General features: G+C 45.3%; 1 pseudogene; it reads left to right on the forward strand.

The window, feature by feature from the left end:
• The first annotated feature begins 13,138 nt into the window (after positions 1 to 13,138).
• Positions 13,139 to 14,001, forward strand: LOC147722852 (lactoylglutathione lyase-like; annotated as a pseudogene).
• Positions 14,002 to 17,518: the final 3,517 nt, after the last annotated feature.

Here is a 17,518-nt window from a genome sequence, read left to right on the forward strand (position 1 = left end):
GCACCACCCATTAACTGCAAGATGTACCACCCTGTCTACACTGCAGCTCCGATGCCCTTCGACGTCTGCAGTTATCGGTCTTTCAGGTGCTCACACAACGTCGTCACCATCAGCGCCTGAGTCCCATTATTGCTGAGCCAGTAACCGACAAGGGTGAGTTCACAAGTCTATGACTTTGCATCGCTTCACTAGAACTAAAGCCTCACCACCGACTGAACTGACTTCCACTGTCTTGGACTCGACGCATCGACTCCTTGTGGACATGACACCTCACCTCAGCCATGACAACCAGGGAACGGACCTCAACCTCGGCACCGATGCCTCACCTCCATGACACCGTGCATCATCCAAAGACTTCGTTCTAAGGTACATCTGCTTGGGGGTCCATGTGACTCCATGCCCTACGCCGCGCATCTCGCATTTGACCCATTGTTTGAATTATTGCCTGTCACAATGTCATAATAGACCCAGGTTGAGCTATTTGTTTTCTGCAAGTTCGATTTTCGAGATCATTGTTTTAAAGTCGTATTTGAATTCATATAGGTTGGATTTTTGTTGTTTTGGTCTTGTTTGGTTTAGATAAAGTTACTTTATTTTTCTAAACAGGTGTGGTGTCCATTTCTGGTGTTTTCACTGTGTTACTGTGAGTTTGGGTACAAATACTTTACACATTGCCTTTGGGTTAAGCCAGTCTGCTCATGCCAGCTACCAAGGGGGTGAGCAGGCTCTATCTAAAGTGTGTATCCCCCTTATCCTGACTAGAAGCAAGGGTGCCTACTTGGAAAAAGGCGCATTCCTCTGCCAACTATAGACCCCCAGTTCTAACAGTGCTCTTATGTTTAGACCTGAGAGACCATCACCGGAAGCACAAAAGATGATTAGAAATGTTACTGGAGAGATTTAGACTGAGGGAGCTCTGTGCCTCGCTGGCTTGTTAGTATAGACGGCTTCTGGAGAACTGATACTGTACGTTGTTTCAGAGCTGTAACTATTAACGCACATGATCCCTTGTTTCTCCAAGATATAGTGTGGAGTTGTTGGAAAATGTGTGTTCCGTTAAGAATTCACACCCCACCATGTAAGATGCATTGTGTAGTTCACCCTAAAGGGCTTTGTAGTCATCTCTTCTCTACAAACATTCTCCAAGGCAAACAGTGAGTACCACAGAAAGTAACTTTTTGCGCCTCTTCATCTCCTATACTCTTTGCTAATTTTACGATAATGCTGATGGCCTTCAGCTCCTCTAGACTTAAGTCAGCGACCTGCCCTTGCCTTGTTCTTGAAACTGAATCTGGAAAACAAGACCTTTTTCACACTGAATCCCCACTCCATAGCATGCCCTCCACTGTGGCTAGAATCTGTCCATAGTAGGGATTATGTGGCTCTTAGCTCAGTCTATTGTCAGACAGGCTTCTGTCTCCTTCCAACTCTTCCCGAATGCGATTCCTGTTACCCTTCTGATTCACCATCTATTTTCTGCACTATTGCCGGATAGCCATGTAAGCAAATTAAACCCACACATTTCTTCTCTGTTTGATTTTGCAGATAGAAGAGCAGTGGTGATATCTGAGGCAGATTACCTGCTAGGTGCACTTGTTGGTCTTACTATCAAATAAGAAACTGGTTATTTTTATAGTGCACGTGTTTACGTTTTATAGCGCTGTGAATAACAAGGGGTCATTATTACCCAACTCACTTATCTGATTTTCTAACTATGAAATGGTCAGTCAGCCATGCCACTATCAAACCTGTGACTAGAAGGTTTATAATAATGATGATGATAAATAGTTTTATGTAGTGCGTAGCGTAATACCAGGGGTTTACATCTGTAGGCGCTATTATAACAAGTGTTACACAACTTGATGCTTCTCATTTTATCCATGCTGGATGGATGCACGGCGGAGCTGGTCCTCCTAGATTTCAACCTGACAGGTCACACAGTAATATCAGCAGCGAACACATAACCTACTGAGCAGACACACTAACTAGGGCAGAAAGACTAGAAATCCACTTGAATATGACAATTTCTCAGGAAGTACAGTAATAATACAACCACAAGTCTTCCAAGCCCTCTGGAAGAAATTGTAATTTATTGTATTTGGTAGTTGATCTAAGTCATTAGTGGCGAATGACCATCCCAAACACACCAGCCCTAAACACACGAAGTGATCACATTGGCGTTGAGACAGGTCAGCATCATTATAAAGAAAACCAGACTGCCCCCAGCGAGATCCAACCCCCATCTCATGTCTCAAAAGTTACACAAGGTAATTTCAGATTGAGAATGCAGCGAGGAAAAACTCAGGAATATAACAGTAACCCTAGTCTGTGCAGCCAGAAGAAATGATGCAGGTGTCTTTACTCTTTAATGTGATATAAATGTTAATGCTTTTTTTCTTACCTCACTCAATAGCTATCTAATGCTCAGGCATTTAATATGTTTACAGTTTCACAAGAAACCCACTTGCTGCCTGCTGAGCAGTGAATTAATCCAAAATCCCATGAATCACATACACATGTATGGGTGCTTTGTTTGGACCGTTGGAATCAGAATTCCTGTATCAAATGTGCTAGACTGAGTTAAGATGAACATTCCCTCCGCCACAGATGTGCAGAGCCCTAGCACCATTAGCAACCCAAACAGCACCCCACATTGTTCAAGCCCTCCCTAAAATTCAGCAACACAAATGTCACTGAGCATTCAATTTGCATGTTTTATTTGAAATATTTGGACAAATCTTTGCATATTATAAGATTTTGTAAATTTGTGCACGACGAAAGGCAACCTTTTATTCTAATTGTTTCATCATTTTGAAACTTGGTAAGACAATCTACACAAATACACTCCATGCCATGCAAAATAATTCCATTCAGCATATTTCCACTCAACACCACACACCTCCACTCCACACAATTTAACTCTACACATTTGCTTTCAACCCCACATAATTCAACAACAAACCACATATTTCAACTCAACAACACAATTACACAACACACCACATACATTCAAACCACTCCACAGAATTCCACATCGTGCCAAAAAATTTAACAGAACACCACATAATTAAAATCCACAACAGTCAACTCCACAACACAAAATGCAATTCCACATAACTGCACTCGATGAAGCACAATTACACTCCACATAATTCCAGTACACTCAATACACATAATTACTATACACATATTGCAACTGAACACCATTCCACTTAATTCCACTACAGAAATCTACTTTACACCACACAATTCCACATCTAACAATTCCAAGCCAACACACAATTCCACTCCACACCACATATATCCTCTCCCCACCAATCCACACCACAAGGGAAAACAACATTGTCAATTACATCTCCAATACCTCTAACTCTCACAAATGGGAGACCAATTTGCATTGCAAATGCTTGTTTTACTTTCTTTCATGCTGCTCTACAGCCATGCTGCTACACATCATTACTTAAAAGCATAAACAAATAACTCTATCATAGGCAAACCATATTGGTTCTGCTAATGCTTGTTTTAATGGGCTCAGGCACAGAAATATAATGCAGGCTGGTGATATGTCAGTAAGATAGCAGCCTTATTATTGCATGTATAAAATGAAAGAATCATTGTTATGCACTTACAGTGCCAGTGATGTTTTGAAAACAGATTTGCAAATTGTTCATTATATAAAATCTGCAATGTTTTATTTCTCCTTTTACCTCGTCTGCTTTTTCTCATTGCCTTTATCTATCCATCACACTTTAATATTGTGTCTGTATTGATGTGTTTTACCCTTTTAGTTTTTTTTATCTCTGCTATTGTTTCCCTTCTCTGTCATTCTCTCTCCTCCTGTTTTAGTTTATTATATGATTCCATCTCTCGCAATTGTAATTGTAATTGTATCAATATAGCGCTTACTACCCCTGATAAGGAGTCAAAGCACTTTTTAGCGAGTAGCACGCTACTCCGGAACCCAAAGCGATTAGTGGTGGATTAGTATAAGGAAATATGAGCATAGTATTAGTATTAGCATTAGTATTTGTACTCGAAGGTATAAGCTAATTTGAGCGAAGGACATGTAAATCGGTTAGCTGGATTGAATAGTGTAATGGAGGGATAGAGAAGGGAAGACATTCATGAGTCTTAATTGAGAGATCATAGTAGTAAGTTGAGGTCTGGGATGAGTAAAGGAGAGAGAGAGTAGGGAAGAGCCTGTAGTAAGGGATTAGGGAGAAAAAAATCAAGAGTAAAAAAAATAGGTCTTGAATGAGACAAAGGAGAGATAACATCAGGGAGAATTTTGTAGGGTTCTTTGGGGGAGATCCTAGTAGTAAACTGATGTTTGGGGTGAGCCAGTAGGTGTAGAGAAGGGAGGAGTTGCAGGTCCTCCTGGCTGCCGGTAGTCCAGCATAATGTCATCAGGGACAGGAATGTCATGCCCTAGGAGATGAATGAGACTTGTAGGGCTATGTAGCAACATCTTTTTCCTTGCACTCAGTTTAAATGTGTATCCAAAACAACCAACCATGGGTGGCTTAAGAGAAAACTGTTTTCTGTGCATTGGACTCATTTCACACACTTGGACTAGCAAGAAAGGACTGCTTTCTTTTAATAACACACAAAGTACTTAATAAATCCAGGAGGCAACTTCTGAATATAAATTAATGAACTCTAATCGTGTTTCTTGATTTTTCAGCACAGGGTGGGAGTCCACTACAGAGACTATCATCCTACAACATGCTTTATTAATGTATGTCTATGTACTTTGTTAACATCACCATCAAAATAAACTTTATAGTACAGCTTAACTTCTATGCATGTTACTGTGAAAAAAACGGCTAGAAATTTAGGCTTAGTACTGACAACTAATATATTTTTTAAGTGGCCGAATAAATGTTTTTGTTGTCTTTAACCATATGGGATGAGCCATTTAGCCTGTTTCATAATATTAAATAAAAACAACATAAATCCGAAACTGTAGAATGAAGTGGGACGTTGCAGATAACAGTGTGAGATATTTCCATACATTATTACATTTGGTTGGGTAGTTCTTTTGAAAATCCTACAACAGGAACATTTTTGGGTCCAACACTACTTTTTAATTGCCTCAAATGCATTTTTTTCAAACTGGAAAATGCAGGTGTTTGTGGTATCATATCCACTTACTAATTGCAGTAGTCTGATTAACTTAAATCACAAAAGACAAACAGTAAATATGAACCCTGAACAGAATATACAAACATAAAACAATGCATTAGATATTTCTTGAGCTGCATTCCAATCATTAATAACACACAAAAAGGCACAAAGTTCCGTGACAGGATGATATTTATTTTTTTAAGAGTAAGAAGCGGATCTATTTGAAAGTCTCAAGAGTAATGTCCAGTTGTACTTTAGTTCTGCCAACATTCAGGTCATGGCTAGACACAGCCTCTTGTCCATCAGGGCATTATCACTATTGACCAAGAATCTGTCTGGTTGCAAATTTCAAAATAGCACAGTTTCATAGATGCAAAACCAACAATTGATGGACAGAATGCAGAACAATGTCATACATTCACCCCAGTACAGAGATCTGGGCCTAAATCCATCGTTTTCTTGCACTCCACACCACCCCAGTTCAGACATGGTTCTATCAAATCAGCCTTGACCCTGTGCCTCATGGGAACAGTCCAGCCCGAACTGCCAAGCCATGTCTTCCGTGGACCGGAATTAGGCATCCTAGGACCGGTTTCTGGCTATCAGCCGTCTTCAGCCAGGATAGCTTGACTCCAGTGGTGTGGAGAGCACAGGACTCACGTCTGAGCATATCCGTCCCACTCGGGGTGACAAATGCAAAACCAACAATTGATGGAAAGAATGCCGAACAATGTCATACATTCACCCCAGTACACCACTGGAGTCAACTATCCTGGCTGAAGACGGCTGATAGCCAGAAACCGTCCCAGGATGCTTGATTCCGGTCCAGGAAAGACATGGCTTGGCAGTTCGGGCTGGACTGTTCCCATGAGGCACAGGGTCAAGGCTGATTTGCATATGGCCATGTCTGAAATGGGTTGGTGTGGAGTGCAAAAAAACAATGGATTTAAGCCCAGATCTCTGTACTGGGGTGAATGTATGACATTGTTCTGCATTCTGTCCATCTACTGTTGGTTTTGCATTTGTCACCCCGAGTGGGATGGGTATGCTCAGAGGTGAGTCCCATGCTCTCCACACCACTGGAGTCAAGCTATCCTGTCTGAAGACGGCTAATAGCCAGAAACCGGTCCTAGGATGCTTGATTCCGGTCCAGGAAAGATATGGCTTGGCAGTTTGGGCTGGACTGTTCCCATGAGGCACAGGGTCAAGGCTGATTTGCATATGGCCATGTCTGAACTGGGGTGGTGTGGAGTGCAAATAAACAATGGATTTAGGCCCAGATCTCTGTACTGGGGTGAATGTATGACATTGTTCTGCATTCTGTCCATCTACAGTTGGTTTTGCATTTGTCACCCCGAGTGGGATGGGTATGCTCAGACGTGAATTCCATGCTCTCCACACCACTGGAGTCAAGCTATCCTGGCTGAAGACGGCTGATAGCCAGAAACTGGTCCTAGGATGCTTGATTCCGGTCCAGGAAAGACATGGCTTGGCTGTTCGGGCTGGACTGTTCCCATGAGGCACAGGGTCAAGGCTGATTTGCATATGGCCATGTCTGAACTGGGGTGTTGTGGAGTGCAAAAAAAACGATGGATTTAGGCCCAGATCTCTGTACTGGGGTGAATGTATGACATTGTTCTGCATTCTGTCCATCAATTGTTGGTTTTGCATTTGTCACCCCGAGTGGGATGGGTATGCTCAGACGTGAATTCCATGCTCTCCACACCACTGGAGTCAAGCTATCCTGGCTGAAGACGGCTGATAGCCAGAAACTGGTCCTAGGATGCTTGATTCCGGTCCAGGAAAGACATGGCTTGGAAGTTCGGGCTGGACTGTTCCCATGAGGCAAAGGGTCAAGGCTGATTTGCATATGGCCATGTCTGAACTGGGGTGGTGTGGAGTGCAAAAAAACGATGGATTTAGGCCCAGATCTGTGTACTGGGGTGAATGTATGACATTGTTCTGCATTCTGTCCATCTACTGTTGGTTTTACAGTTTCATAGATAGCACTCTCATAATCCAAACGCACTGCTAGAAAGGGTTCATGGAGGGGAATCAAAAGGGTTTGCTGTTCATTTCATTCAAACAGCAGCAAAGCCAAGAAATTTAACACTGATTAAGGTGGTTGATATATTGAAAAGGGTGTTAATCTTGCACCACAAAACAGTGCTTATTTAGTTTAGTACTGTAGAAGCACTACAGAGGAGCACAGCTGAGCCGCCAGGTATTCAAAGGCCTTTTTAGGTCGAGCCTGGGTGGTGCACGGGCTGCTCTGCGAGCCATGCTGTATTGGACTATGTACTTGAAGCCCTGCCCACTCTCTCTTCCGTTAATTGTCATTGGCTTGTGTCATTGTCCTTCGTAAATACTGGCTTCTGATTCGTTAATAGGCTTGTTAGTCCCTCCTTAGTCCCGCCTTGTCTTCATTTGTAACCTCCCATGAGGACTGGCACTTTTCCTTCAGTTGTTACACAGTACGACTTTTTTAGTCTGTAAGCACTATTTTCTTTAATGAGTTTCTCTTGCTGCAGGAGTGACCACTGGCAGAGCAAACAGGGAGCTCTTCAGGGCCCATGGAAGACAGAAGGGGGCAACTCAGCGATGCCTTCAAGCATTTGGAATGCAATTGGTCTCAAATTTGCAAGAGTTGAAGCTATTGGCATTGTAAATGGCAATGCCTTTTATTTATGTTTAAAAAAATCAAAACATAAATAAAAGGCATTGCCAATAGCTCAAATTTGAGACCTATTGCATTGCAGATGCTTGTTAAAACAGGGGCAGAGCGGCACTTGAACCATGAAAAAAAACTTGTATTGTCATCTGTAGGCCGGCTGCATGACGTTTTCATGAAGTACGTGCAGATGCATGCTGTTCTTATTAATCGGGTTTGTATACACCAAATGTGCCTGCTTCGGTATTAGCTATGAAAGCAGAGTGCAAATATGCTTACTTTTACCCATCGCAGGAACTTTGGCTATATACACAACAGATAGTTGCAAGTATTTATGGCTATTGCCAACTGATACAAGACTCAAATATGAAATATCCAGTCTAGAAAGCCTCCTCCAGACTCATATGCAAGACAGGTTTCACATGACTGCGCCATATAAATTCCGCAAACCCTCACCCCTTTCTACACAAGGGATGGGATGCATTATGCCAACAAGAATGCAGAGGTACTAAATCGTGCCAGCAGTCAATTTACTGACTTGCACAATACCCTTGCAATCACAATGCCCTGGGGTATCCATCCATAGCAAAATCAGACCTGTAGATCACTTCCCCTGCCTAATCACAACAGCTCCACCACATGTTATAATCAAACTCTTCAAGCTCAAAAACATCTTACCCTTTATGAACCCTAATCTTACTGGACTGCAAGGTCATTTTAAACTGGCCTTGCTTCACATCAGTGGTGAACGGAAGTCAATGAATGCACACTTACCCACATTGCCAACCGTCCATGTAAAAGACAAGCATGAGTTGCAAAACCAGCTCTACCAAGTACCACGCATCAGCCGTTAGACTAACACATTTCAGTGTGGTGATCCGCTTCACCGCACTGAAAAGCAAAGTCACTCATTATAGTGCCCCCTCAACTGTTAAGCCGGAGTGTTGCTGTATAATAATGTACCGTTATACAAGCTTAAGTGGCAGCATGCAGTGCACGCTGTTCCAAGTAGGCTTGTGGGCTCTGGCGCAGCTGCAAGAGCTGCACAGTTGTACAATGTAGCTCTTAGGACATGCGCTCAGCATTAGGGTTCACTGACTTCAGGATGTCAAAGTCCGTGCCTGCCCAGCCCAATGGCTACCATGAAGTTGTATTGTTTGAGGCATGCGCCTTGAACGGGCGGCATTTCGCAAAGCTTTCATGGGCTGCTGCCTGCACTAAGGGCTGCTGGGGCAATGGCAGCATAGATGGCCCCTTGCACCACGTGGCGGGTGCCTAGAGATGAACCCGACCCAACCAGCAGCTCATGTACCTACTGGCACACTGACACTCTGCTGCAGCTGGCACTATGAGAAAGAGCTCGCAGCTGCAGTGCACGCACACGGTATCACGCAACCGGACCCAACCATACTGGCCACACCTGAGACGTGTGCGTGTGTGCTCAGGTCCTGGACGAGCCAGAATTAAGTGGCGCGAGGAATCATTGCCACCCTCGAAAGAAGTAAATGTGTCTAAGTTCAGTGTAGTAGTTGCTTATGGCAGGAAGGCCAGACTCCATTCAGTGGGGCATCTACAAGGTGATCTGCCCTCAGCAGCATTTCATGCATGGCTAAAGAACTGGCAGTTCCTCCTCGGGGCTGCAGAGCAATGCATGCCATAGTAAGCCCCTGGTGGACGTCTGCTCACGGACAAGCTGCACGTGAGGCCTGCTGTCGTTGTCAACAACTTCCACACTTCCTGGTCAAAGGCGCTCTGCAGAGGCAGAAACATGCCATGGAATCATTTGTATACACTCCCAAGCAGACATTCCACTTTACATCATATTCAATAAGAAGGATTTTATTTCTACAAGAACTGTAGCCCTTTAGGAGCGAAGTTTCTATGTGACAATGTTCAGCCTGTGTGCCTGGAGCCATACTTTGTACAAACCTCGTTCTGCACACAGTAATCATAGCTCATGCTTGTAAGAAAATTGTAAAAACAGGGACAACATCCACAAATGAAGAATTTTAACTCATGCCTTGAAGTCCACTTGACGTACAATGACACAGATTCATGGTATTTGTAATAATAAATTTTGTTTTTCTACAGTGCTCGAGGTGTCATCATCACTAGAGCTTCATAGCACTATAAATAACATCACACCACCCCACACCATCAACATCAGATAAAAATGAAGAACAGAGACCACATCCATTCATTGGCCTTGCAGATTTCACACCAATTCTTACAGCAGGGAGTTGAACCTACTTAGCCATATTACACGGTGCCTATTTCAGTTTAGTACCCCTTGCCCCTAGCAATGGAGGTTAAGTAAAAGGCGGCATTAACTTTTCCAAAAACCAGTAATAGTAGTTTTACATGGTAATCATTTAAAGTCAAACTAGGGGCTCCAACTGTTCGCATTAGTATAAAATATAAGTGCAGTACACCCAGTTTGGTTTGTTTACGGGTGAGCGACAAAAATATTTGCAACAATAATCATAAATGAGTCGGGGAGAATGGATAAACTATAGAATGAATTCATCAGAAAGGAATGGAATTTGAGAAGAAGAAACATGTCCACTTAGATGGGATTCGGCTCTGCCTTTAAATGATAGGCAGTAACTCAGTACCTACAAGTTATCTAACAGCAATAAAGTGCACAGCATGTTGATTTGCAAGAAAGATGAAATATTGATGCAGACAAACAGTGTCACAGGACAGAAATACTGATCTGTCTTCCTAGTCAACGATTCCTGGCAAGTACCATTCCTAAGGTGTAACGCTTTTCAGTGCGGTCATCCCTCCTCTGTATTGCTTAATTCTGCTGGCAAGAAAGTGTCACCCATAGTCATTCAAATGTCACTCATACTTACTCTGACATTATGAAAATGTCACTCATAGCAATCTAAAACCTTGGCTCTATGAAATACTTGTTAAAAATTTGAATGTATGGGAGGAGGAGCTACGCTAGCAACCAAGATGGCCGCGTAGGCTCCCGGCTCCGCCGACCTCTTTCTCCAGCCGGACGATCCTTGTTAATATCCTGAATTTCCGCCCACCTTTCGCGTGTCTGAACCGGTACAGAGTCTGATGGTGAAGTCCGGAGAATTTTACCTCTCTGAATGACGAAGATACGTTGTGTTTTAATCTACGGCCTAACCCAGATGGTGAGCCGGGGCCTCGAGTACTGACCCAGCCGGGCTTCAGTTGATCAACATCGGCCGTGGGACACTGGTGGGGTCCGGTCTCTCGCTGTGGAACTTGTTTTTGCCCGATTTCGATGGCGGTCATTTGGTAGATTTACTACCGCAGGAGTGGTGACAAAGCACGTCTGGGGCTGTGGGTGGGGGTCTCGGTCCCGGGGACCCGGTTTGCGCCGCCGGGTCCGCTGGGTAGGGATCCTCACTCGCGGTAGCAGACTAACGGAGTGCTGCTGTGATAATTGACAAGTCACCCTCTGTAGCCGTCCGATTTGTTCTTGTCAGTTCACCTGGAGAGACCTGGCTCTCTAGGGAACGTGACTATGTTCGAAGATGATGGAGAGGGGAAGATTGGGACGGAGTCTGAGCCATCACTGAAGACCATCTTAGCCGCCATCGGGGCACTACATCAACGAGTGGAACTTATAGTCCACAAAATGATCGCCAGTCCATTAGTAACGAGAAGTATGAGACCGGACCCAGCGCCATTGCGAGATCAACAGCGAGCCATGATCCCCACAGTGACTATCATGCCAACGAATATGGGCCCCGTGCAGAAAGAAATAATGAAGTCCCTGGCCAGTGTGTCTACAAACGAAAATGAGCCCGTGGCCTTGGGAAAATCGCCATCTTTAACATCGCTGCCGATCGAGGGAGGACCTTTTGGGTCTCCGTCCCTGGTTACTGCTGGTACTTTTTTCCGGATCACAATGCCATCTTTCCCCTCCCTGACTGATTCATTGTGGTCGAGAAGGAAACAATATCTGGTATCGGACTGGGCGAGGGAGATCGTCAGGGACGGAGTAACCCACGAGGGCTTAACACTTTTGACTCTTTCCAGACTTAACTTTTCCGAACTTTTGGTGCTCCTTGACTCTCCTGTTAATGCGGTGGTTCGTATGGAAGGGGTTCGCATGAAAGATCGAAAGAGCCAGGGATGAGATTTACGGACTGGGTTCAAGATTCTTACTCCCTATGCGCCGTCACGGAACCTAAGATCATCCAATCAAAACCTTCTATGCGTTCCTCGCATAAAACTCTGCCGCATGGGCGGCCGCTCTTTTAGGTTCCTGGGAGCCAAGATGTGGAATGAACTACCACATCACATTCGCTTGATAGACAATCTATCAGCTTTCCGAAAAGCAGTGAAAACCTTTCTATTTCCCTGCCTATAATCCTTCCTCTGTCCATGGATTCTCCACGATCAGGAGTGGATCCGGGTTCCAGCGCCGGGACGCCTCATTGCTGGGGCAGCTGTAGCGCTTTACCAAAACAATAAGATAAGATAAGATAAGATAAGATTGTGGCTTCAATAAATGGGGGATTTGTCATCACTATGATCAAGTTGGGCAGTGTTTACGGCTTACCCTGCCTGTTTTGTTGATGTTTCTTTTAAAATTATAGCTAATTCACAGGGGTTGCTTGTTTCTGGCGGAGGGGAGGGGAGACTGGGAGCCTATTTGAAGATATCCTCCTCCACACTTCCTTTTCTTTTTCTACCTTTAGAACCTAGTTAGATGGGGCGACAGGCACACTGCTAGTTGGGGTTAGGCGAAAGTCATATGCAGGGGTGCAGGGTGGGGGTTGGGGTGTTTTGTATTGTCTTTGTTTGTTTTTGTGTTCAGTATCCTATTAATATCCTGATGTCGGGTACCTTCCTGTGGGGTAAGCCTGTTCGATGGGTCTCAGGGGTGATGTTGTTCACATTGATTTGTAGAATGTATCGTGGGTTGGTTTGCATGATTTTTGTGGTCGTAGTTTCACTTTTAGTTCTCTTGCCTTACGCACTCCTGCCACTAGGAAATATCCTGTTCGTAATGTTTCGGTCTCTTGGGGTGGTGGGGTTTGTGATTAATGCTGGCTGATCTGGACAGAACGTCTCTCCTGTTTTAATGCGACCGCACGATAGTGACTTTTCATAGCATCGTCTTTGCCCTGGGGAATGCCCATTGATTTATTCTATGTTGGTATAATTGTATTATGTTCCGTGAAGTAAGGTACCTGTAATTGGCTTTTATGTTTTTTCACTTTAATAAAAAGAATTAAAAAAAAAAATAATAGAATGTAAGGGACCAAGCTCCCGCCTCTCCACCTAGTTCAGTCCCAGGGTCAGGTCTCCTCTCTTTCGTCCAAAACCCGCCACCTCAGCGGCATCATGTCCGAAGTCCTGGCGCCAGAGTTGCATGGCCTGTCCAAAGAAGACATGGTCGGCGCGTGCACAGACCGAGACCCCAGCATTAAGGATTACTTGATGGAGAAAACTATGCTTAGGATAAAAGATCCCAAAAAGTCATTAGAATTTTACACCAAAGTTCTTTGAATGACACTCTTGCAGAAATTTGATTTTTCATCTATGAAATGTTCACTTTATTTCATGGGTTATGAAGACAAAAAGGACATTCCCAGCAATACAAAAGAACGAACAGCGTGGACTTTTTCCAGGAAGGCCACCATAGAACTGACTTATAATTGGGGAAGTGAAGAGAGGAGCTATCATTAGGGGTGGGTGGAATTTGCGTAATTGCGTTACGCACATCTCCGCGAAGCGGTAAAAAATCTCCGCGAACATGCAGAAATTCCACAAACATGCAGTATTGCTTGTTCGCAATGCTTTTTTCTGGTTCGCAATCTCTGTTTGCGTCCTCGGGGGTAAATATCTTGCGAACACGCATTTTGAGAACGCAAACAAGCAAAACATTTCGTGAAGTCGCGCAACGCAGTATTTTGGACAATTTGGCGTTCTCTGCGGAACCCGAAATTACCCAAATTCCACGAGAGAAACAGAATTTACCACCCAGGCCTAGTTATCATAACGGAAGCTCTGACTCTCGAGGATTTGGGGACATTGGCATTGCATTTCCAGATGTCTACACAGTTTGTAAAAGATTTGAAGATCTAGGAGTAACATCTGTGAAGCAACCAGATGATGGTAAAAAGGAAGGACTTGCTTTTATACAGGATCCTGACGGTTACTGGATTGAAATCCTTAGTCCCAACAACATGTTAAATATAATATAAATATCTTAGCTTTTGGGTCCGTGCCATCAAATGTTCGAAGAGATTTCTCCAAGAGGCTGAAAATGAGTATGTACGATAAAAACATTACCTGTTTACAATATTGGAATTCTATATCTTTGTTGTACTTGACATAACACTTTTTTAAAAGACTAACTCCCTTTTTAGGTCTTGTCTGAGACAGCGCATAGCTGTCTCTTCGAGACATTTAGCAAGTGGCTTTTAAAAGTGCCATCAGAGGCTTTTGCTGGCCTACACCTTACATTCACGAGCTCGAGCACGTGCACAGCTGCCATCTGTGTTTTTATTGCTGTAATCATGCTCCTCTGCTTGCACCACCCCCTTCTTTTCCCCCTCCCTCCTGGTCAGCTTCATTTGTGTCTTCTCGCTTTGAATCATGCTCCTCTGCTCGCACTCCCCTTCCTTCTTCGTCAGTTTCATTTGCGTCTTCTATCATTGTGAAGGCTCCTGCTTCCACCAGGCACACACACGCCACCAGCCATCAGTGCACGCTTCCACCAGGCACACACCCACAAGTTCAAGTTCAGGGATTTATATAGCGCACTACTCACCCAGAGGGTCTCAAGCCGCTTGGGGAGGGGGGATAATTTTTTGTCGAATAGCCAGGTTTTAAGTTCTTTTCTGAAGGAGATGTGGTTCTGAGTAAGGCCGAGGTGAGTGGGGAGTGAGTTCCAGGTCTTGGCCGCCAGGAAGGAAAAGGATCTGCCCCCCATGGTGGATTTTCGGATGCGCGGGACTGCGGCGAGGGCTTGATTGGAGGATCTTAGTTGGCGGTTGGGTGTGTAGAAGGACAGTCGAGTGTTGAGGCATTCGGGTCCTAGTTTGTAGAGGGCCTTGTGTGCGTGGGTGAGGAGACGGAACGTAATTCTCTTGTTTACGGGAAGCCAGTGGAGGTCTTTTAGGTGTCTGGTAATGTGATCTTGGCGAGGGATGTCCAATATGAGTCTCGCTGATGCGTTTTGGATGCGTTGGAGTTTTTTCTGTAATTTTGCTGTGATTCCGGCGTATAGTGTGTTACCATAATCCAGTCGACTCGTGACCAGTGCGTGGGTGACAGTCTTTCTTGTCTCAGGGGGGGGATCCAGCGGAAGATCTTTTTGAGAATACGAAGTACGTTGAAGCAGGAGGATGAGACTGCGTTGACTTGTCTGGACATTGAGAGAGAGGAGTCTAGGATGAAGCCAAGGTTACGTGCGTGGTCTGTGGGTATGGGCGCTGTGCCCAGAGCGGAAGGCCACCAAGAGTCGTCCCAGGCGGAAGGGGAAGATCCTAGGATGAGCACCTCCGTTTTGTCTGAGTTGAGTTTTAGGCGGCTGTGTTTCATCCATTCGGCTACTTCTTTCATGCCTTCGTGAAGATTTGTTTTGGCGGTGTTAGGGTCTTTGGTGAGGGAAAGGATTAACTGGGTGTCGTCGGCGTAGGAGATGATGTTAAGGTTGTGTTGGCGCGCGATGGATGCGAGTGGGCTCATGTAAACGTTGAAGAGGGTGGGACTGAGTGATGATGCTTGTGGTACGTCACAGATGACTTCAGTGGCCTCTGAGTTGAATGGGGGGAGTCGGACTCTCTGAGTTCTCCCGGAGAGGAATGAGATGATCCAGTCCAAGGCTTTTCCTTGTATGTCGATGTTGCTGAGGCGTTGTATAAGGGTGCTGTGACAGACTGTGTCGAAAGCGGCGGAGAGGTCGAGTAGAATGAGGGCTACGGTTTCTCCGTTATCCAGTAGTGTTCGGATGTCGTCTGTCGCTGCAATGAGGGCGGTTTCGGTGCTGTGTTTGGCTCGAAATCCGGACTGAGAGGGATCGAGGGAGTTGTTGGATTCAAGGAAGGCGGCGAGCTGGCTGTTGGCGGCTTTCTCAATGACTTTGGCAGGGAATGGGAGGAGGGATATGGGTCGGTAGTTTTTAAGTTCAGAGGGGTCTGCTGTGGGTTTCTTCAGCAGGGCGCTGAGTTCGGCGTGTTTCCAGCTTTCTGGGAAGGTGGCAGAGTTGAAAGAGCTGTTGATGACATCACGGAGATGGGGTGCGATGATGGAGTCAGCTTTGTTGAAGATGTGGTGGGGGCAGGGGTCGGTTGGCGAGCCAGAGTGGATTGAGTTCATTAGGCGGATGTGTCTTCAGTGGTGATTGGGTTCCAGGCGCTGAGGTTGTTAGTTGGCGGGGTAGGTTCTGAGGGGGGTGGGGAGGGTTGTTCGCAGGGAGTGTTCTCGAAGCTGTTGTGAATGTCGGCAATTTTGTTGTAGAAGAAGGATGATAATGCATCGCAGAGGTCTTGGGAGGGAGTGATGTCGTTAGATGCTGCGGTGGGGTTGGTGAATTCTTTGACGATGTTGAAAAGTTCCTTGCTGTTATGGTCGTTGTTGTCGAGTCGATCCTTGAGTGCTGATTTCTTAGTGCATCGAATCAGTTGGTGGTGTTTGCGGGTGGCTGCCTTCAGGGTTGCCATGTTGTCGGTGGTTGGGTTTTTTCTCCATGTTTTCTCTAGGGTGCGGCATAGCTTTTTGGATTTTTTAAGGTCATCATTGAACCAGGGAGCCTTTTTGTTGCCTGATTTGATCTGGTTGTTTTTCAGGGGTGCTTATTCGTCTGCGCTGTGGGTGATCCATTGCTTGAGTTTGGTGGCTGCTTGGTTTGGATCCAATGAGAGGGTGGGAGAGTTTTCGTTGAGTGATGTGAGGAGTTGGTCGGAAGTGATTTTGTTCCAGTTTCTCCGAGGAATAGGTTGTGGGGGGTTGTGGGTCAAGGTGGTTTTGTATCTGAACTGAACACAGCTGTGGTCCGTCCAATGGAGAGCTGTGGTGCTATCGAAGGAAATGTGCTTGCTGGAGGTGAAGATAGGGTCGAGCGTGTGTCCGGCTACATGGGTGGGGGTGTCAACAAGTTGTTTGAGTCCGAGATTGGCCAGGTTGTCCAGAAGGGTGGTGGTGTTGCTGTCATATTTGTTTTCAAGGTGGAAGTTGAAGTCTCCTAGTAGAATGTAGTTCTCGGAGGCGAGGGCATGTGGGCTGACGAAGTCAGTGATGTAATCGCTGAATTGTGTACGGGTTCCTGGAGGCCTGTAGATGAGGGTGCCTCTAAGTGTGGTCCTGGGGTCGGTGTGGATCTGGAAGTGGAGATGTTCGGCGGTTGTGAGATTATCGTCGGAGCTTGTCGTGATTTTGATGGTGTTCATATGGACGATGGCAATGCCTCCTCCTGTTTGATTGGTGCGGTCTTTTCGGATGATCTTGTAAGCGTCCGGGATGGCTATGGCGATGTCGGGTCCTGATGATGTGTTCATCCATGTTTCTGTAAGGAAGGCGATGTCCGGTGACGCAGTGTCGAGTAGGTCCCAGAGTTCAGAGGCGTGTCTGTGGACCGAGCGGGTGTTCAGCAGGATGAACTTCAGGTGGTTAGAGTCGGAGTTGTGTTTGGGGGAAGTGGATTTGGTGTGGGTCCTGATGCAGGTGAACTTGCAGGAGTGGCAGGCGAAAGGACCGTGGGTGCGTCCTGGGGTAGCT

The sequence above is a fragment of the Lissotriton vulgaris genome, chromosome 4_1 (assembly GCF_964263255.1).
Source record: "Lissotriton vulgaris chromosome 4_1, aLisVul1.2, whole genome shotgun sequence".
In the NCBI taxonomy this organism is placed as follows: domain Eukaryota; kingdom Metazoa; phylum Chordata; class Amphibia; order Caudata; family Salamandridae; genus Lissotriton; species Lissotriton vulgaris.